This window comes from Mus caroli, unplaced genomic scaffold (assembly GCF_978045245.1).
Source record: "Mus caroli unplaced genomic scaffold, Mus_caroli_1 scaffold_3, whole genome shotgun sequence".
Classification (NCBI taxonomy): domain Eukaryota; kingdom Metazoa; phylum Chordata; class Mammalia; order Rodentia; family Muridae; genus Mus; species Mus caroli.
Window position 1 is genome coordinate 43,048,091 of NW_028227258.1, and position 6,000 is coordinate 43,054,090.

Here is a 6,000-nt window from a genome sequence, read left to right on the forward strand (position 1 = left end):
GTATATATAAGTGACTCTAAAAATTCCACCAGAGAACTCCTAAGCCTGATAAACAGCTTTGGTGAAGTAGCTGGATATAAAATTAACTCAAACAAATCAATGGCCTTTCTCTACACAAAGAATAAACAGGCTGAGAAAGAAATTAGTGAAACAACACCCTTCTCAATAGTCACAAATAATATTAAATATCTTGGTGTGACTCTAACTAAGGAAGTGAAAGATCTGTATAATAAGAACTTCAAGTCTCTGAAGAAAGAAATTATAGAAGATCTCAGAAGATGGAAAGATCTCCCATGCTCATGGATTGGCAGGATCAACATTGTAAAAATGGCTATCTTGCCAAAAGCAATCTACAGATTCAATGCAATCCCCATCAAAATTCCAAATCAATTCTTCAACGAATTAGAAAGTGCAATCTGCAAATTCATCTGGAATAACAAAAAACCTAGGATAGCAAAAACTCTTCTCAAGGATAAAAGAACCTCTGGTGGAATCACCATGCCGGACCTAAAGCTCTACTACAGAGCAATTGTGATAAAAACTGCATGGTACTGGTATAGTGACAGACAAATAGACCAATGGAATAGAATTGAAGACCCAGAAATGAACCCACACACCTACGGTCACTTGATCTTCGACAAGGGAGCTAAAAATATCCAGTGGAAGAAAGACAGCATTTTCAACAAATGGTGCTGGCACAACTGGTTGTTAACATGTAGAAGAATGCGAATCGATCCATTCCTATCTCCTTGTACTAAGGTCAAGTCTAAGTGGATCAAGGAACTTCACATAAAACCAGAGACACTGAAACTTATAGAGGAGAAAGTGGGGAAAAGCCTTGAAGATATGGGCACAGGGGAAAAATTCCTGAATAGAACAGTAATGGCTTGTGCTGTAAGATGGAGAATTGACAAGTGGGACCTCATGAAACTACAAAGCTTCTGCAAGGCTAAAGACACCATCAATAAGACAAAAAAACCACCAACAGATTGGGAAAGGATCTTCACCTATCCTAAATCAGATAAGGGACTAATATCCAATATATATAAAGAACTCAAGAAGGTGGACTCCAGAAAGTCAAATAACCCCATTAAAAAATGGGGCTCAGAACTGAACAAAGAATTCTCACCTGAGGAATACCGAATGGCAGAGAAGCACCTGAAAAAATGTTCAACATCCTTAATCATCAGGGAAATGCAAATCAAAACAACCCTGAGATTCCACCTCACACCAGTCAGAATGGCTAAGATCAAAAATTCAGGTGACAGCAGATGCTGGCAAGGATGTGGAGAAAGAGGAACGCTCCTCCATTGTTGGTGGGATTGCAAGCTTGTACAACCACTCTGGAAATCAGTCTGGCGGATCCTCAGAAAATTGGACATAGTACTACCGGAGGATCCAGCAATACCTCTCCTGGGCATATATCCAGAAGATGTCCCAACCGGTAAAAAGGACACATGCTCCTCTATGTTCATAGCAGCCCTATTTATAATAGCCAGAAGCTGGAAAGAACCCAGATGTCCCTCAACAGAGGAATGGATACAGAAATTATGGTACATTTTCACAATGGAGTACTACTCAGCTATTAAAAAGAATGAATTTATGAAATTCCTAGCCAAATGGATGGACCTGGAGGGCATCATCTTGAGTGAAGTAACACAATCACAAAAGAACTCACACAATATGTATTCACTGATAAGTGGATATTAGCCCAAAACTTAGGATACCCAAGATATAAGATACAATTTGCTAAACGCATGAAACTCAAGAAGAATGAAGACCAAAGTGTGGACACTGTGCACCTTCTTAGAATTGGGAACAAAACACCCAGGGAAGGAGTTACAGAGACAAAGTTTGTAACTGTGATGAAAGGATGGACCATTTAGAGACTGCTGTATCCAGGGATCCATCCCATAATCAGCTTCTAAACGCTGACACCATTGCATACACTAGCAAGATTTTGCTGAAAGGACCCAAATATAGCTGTCTCTTGTGAGACGATGCCGGGGCCTAGCAAACACAGGAGTGGATGTTCACAGTCAGCTATTGGATGTATCACAGGGCTCCCAATGGAGAAGCTAGAGAAAGTACCCAAGGAGCTAAAGGGATCTGCAACCCTATTGTTGGAACAACATGATGTACTAACCAGAACCCCGGAGCTCTTGTCTCTAGCTGCATATGTATCGAAAGATGACCTAGTCGGCCATCAATGGAAAGAGAGGCCCACTGGACTTGCAAACTTTATATGCCCCAATATAGGGGAATGCCAGGGCCAAAAGAGTGGGAATGGGTGGGTAGGGAAGTGGGGGGCGCTATGGGGGGCTTTTGGGATAGCATTGGAAATGTAATTGAGGAAAATATGTAATAAAAATATTAAAAAAAAAGAGTTAATGCTAGTCTTATATATGAGGAATAGCATTCCATACAAATATTTATATTCAGCAGTCATTCATTCACTCATTCATTCATTTATTCTAACCTTAATCTTAGCTCAAGTACACATTCATAGTTACACCCATAATTCTTTTACATACTCAAATTTCAGAGCAAACTATTAAAATAAGATGAGTATATCTTAACCAGATTTCTACTGTGGACCTTTCGATGTTTGATGTTTTGCTTACAACATGAAATAAAACCTTCACTTTCAAAGTTGTAAGCAGTCCCTGAAATAGCCATGAAACTCCCTGCTTGGAGCCCAACATAGAGGATATGCTCAGCTCGCTATTTTATAAAAATTCTCCCTGCTATGGCTCTTCAACGTCTCCCTAGTTTCCATTGCTTGATCTAAATCAGCGGCAGCTCATCTCAAAAATTCCAGCACCTTCATTAAACATTTATTCTTCCAACCCTGTGCTTTTTAATTCAGTAACCTCTGGGCCCATACACCTTCTGAAACATATATTTCAATTATTTGTTTTAAATAGATTTACAAACTCAGTTTCTGGCTTGCACCATTCATACTTTGGGTGTGCATTTCCACGTGTAGCCAGTGACTACAATATCATGAAACACAACTATGCTGTCATGGTACAATGAGAAAGTCTAAGGGAGACTCTATGTAACAGGTATCAGGAATTAGCTGCCAAGGACTTGATTGATTCACACATATCCCGCCTCCACCCCTCCCTCTCTCACTCACACTCATGCCTTGCTCGCACTCCCTCTGACTCATGCCATCTTACTCTGTCTCTTTCTGGATAGGGCTTCATGTAGCCCACGCTGTCTTGGACTTGCTATATATTCAAGATAGAGGATGACCTTGAATTCCCATCCTCAAACCTCCACCTCCCATCCTCATACTGCTATCATATTGTGATAGAATTAATTAAAGTTTTAAGGCTTTAAATTACTCTTGGTTTCTGTGGCCAGGAGAATGGGATTTCTTAGTCTCCTATATCTAGTTTAGGATTCCCTGCAAAGAGGACTTAACCTGTGACTTACCGACCTGAGCATGTAAATGACACATGGTAACAGTTTCCATTTTTCTTTGAGTTACATGATTCTTCAATGCTTTGAAACAAAACAGAGGAGAAAATCCCCTTATAGATTTCTCCATGTCCTGCTGCTTGTGTCTTTGTGTTGATGCCTTATAAGAAGTTGTTATTCAAGGGTAACTTCCCATTTCAATTCCTTGGGACCCTGCATGCAGAACAGTAACCAACTTATAGTTCAAGTCTATCTCATGTGATGGAGAAATGCTATGGCATGAAATGTAATATTTGCAACTGGCCATTATTCATTGTCAGACACCATTACAGAGAACCTGTCACATCTTGGCCCCTTGACTGAATGTTGGGGTACAGTGAGAAACAAACATATCTCTCCCATGGTGCTTACAGATTAATATTCCAATTCAGCTTTCATTATATATGTTGTATAAGTATGTGATAAGATCATATGATGTTTCAAGTTATTTCATTTTCTTACCCTCAGACTAAATGACTTTTCCTTGTACAGCCACATTTAGACAAGATGTCTTTCTTTTCCTCTATATTCTTTTACAGGAATACAATGTATATTATGTATATAATAACTGTATATGTCACGTGTAACTATATATAGTTAGCTATATATAGTTATATATGTCATATATAGTTATATATACATATATAATTTATGTGTATAGTTATATATATTTAATATATATATAGTTATATATATCTAACTATATGTATATATAGTTATATTCATATATATTCAAATAAAAACTACATTCTCCAAAGCTGCTCAATTCTAGTCTTACTTCAGCTACCAATTGGGCTTAGTTACCAAAATGCAAAACATCTCATACACCAGCTGTAATTAATTGGCATTGGGATTTGAGATCTTCCAGATATTTCGGGTGAGGACATCAAGACTAGATATTTTGGGAATGAAGTTAATCATAAAATCTATTAATAGTATCTTCCATAAGTTTAAGACAGGGGAGAATGTCAGCTATGCCCACTTATTTACACCTCCTGGAAACAATTGGAAATGTCAGAAGGAGGAATTACCCCAGAGTTACAAAACAAGCAAGGGCAAAAACATAGAGATGTATAAAAGCAAGAGGAAATAGGGAAACAGAATATAGGCTGGGAGAAGATATCAGGAAAAAATGAGCAATAGAAATTTGAGTGGAGACTATGCAGTATCTTGAATGTCCAACATCCATGGCAGATGGTTCATCTCTGGTCCTTTTCAGGGATCCTGACTGCAATCAGCAACTCCACTCATGCTCCCTGCTGCTAATTTTTTTCTAAAAATAACTTTTTCTTCTAAACTTCTCTCTAACTAAGGCATCTGTTCGCACATAAATCATCTCATTATCATTATCTCTAAGCTTAACATTTTTAAAATTCAACTCTTAAATTTAATGGGCTTTTTCTTCAGTTACAGAGAAGAAAATAGTAAAATAATGAATAACACAGGGTCAGTCAAATATTTAGATCACTAACATAAATTCCAGCCAAACTACTTATAAGGACAAGGCTAAAATAGACACCATGTGTTTCTCTCACTCGGGGTGAGGGTGAATATGTTTAATTCACAACAGACAGGAAAATATTAGGTATGCCCACTTTGCAGAAATGTATTCTATGAAAAGTCAGTTGTCATTTTTTGTAACATTAACCCCTAATATTCCCTAAATGGTTCTGCCCTCTAAATGGCTCCTTTTCTCTCAGCCAGCATGCATGCATGCATATGTACACATGTGTGTGTGGACAGAGGGGAAGTGAGAATAAGGCAAAAGTGGAATGTAGCTATCATGCTTCCAGTGAGCAATGTACTGCAGGCTTGTGTCATTGTTGGCACAGTAAAATTACCTAATGTACTGAAATGACAAATCATTTCGTGCTTCAATTTTATGCAAACTGCCTGTGCTTTGAAAGACATACTCTGCAGGAAGGGGGCCTACATGGAGTACTTTAAATTGAATAGCAAATGAAAAGGGAAACTGGAGGAAAAAAAAACTGTTTTATCAAATATCTTCAAAATAGACCAGCCGAATGGAATGTTTATCTGCCTCTGCCACCTTGTGGCAAACACACATCATAGTTATTGGAAATCCAGGTTCAGGAAACCAAGCATTGCAGAATGACTGAGCATAAACACACTACAATGGGGAAATATAGATCACTTTTTATAGTTACTAACAAAATAATTGTAGGCACTGCGTGAACTTAGTGCAATGTCTGTGGCTTGGTTTAGGAGTGGTCGGAAAAAGGTGGTCATAAGCATACAATACTGAATGGCTCAGGCAGAAATGGGATAACTTTTGTTTTAGGCCTTTAAACCCGTGTAATGGTGATTATCTGTGTTTTACCCAGAGACTGTACAGGGTTTTATGATATTCGCCATTCAAAAGGAATGACGACTATTTACCAAAGACAACTTGTATGTCGGATACTAGATTCGCTCTTGGGAAGAAACTAATAAGCAGAATCAACAAAGATGTTGCTTGCATGGAGTATACGGTATCCATTTTGGGGTCCGCTTGTGGTTCCGTGTCCTCCA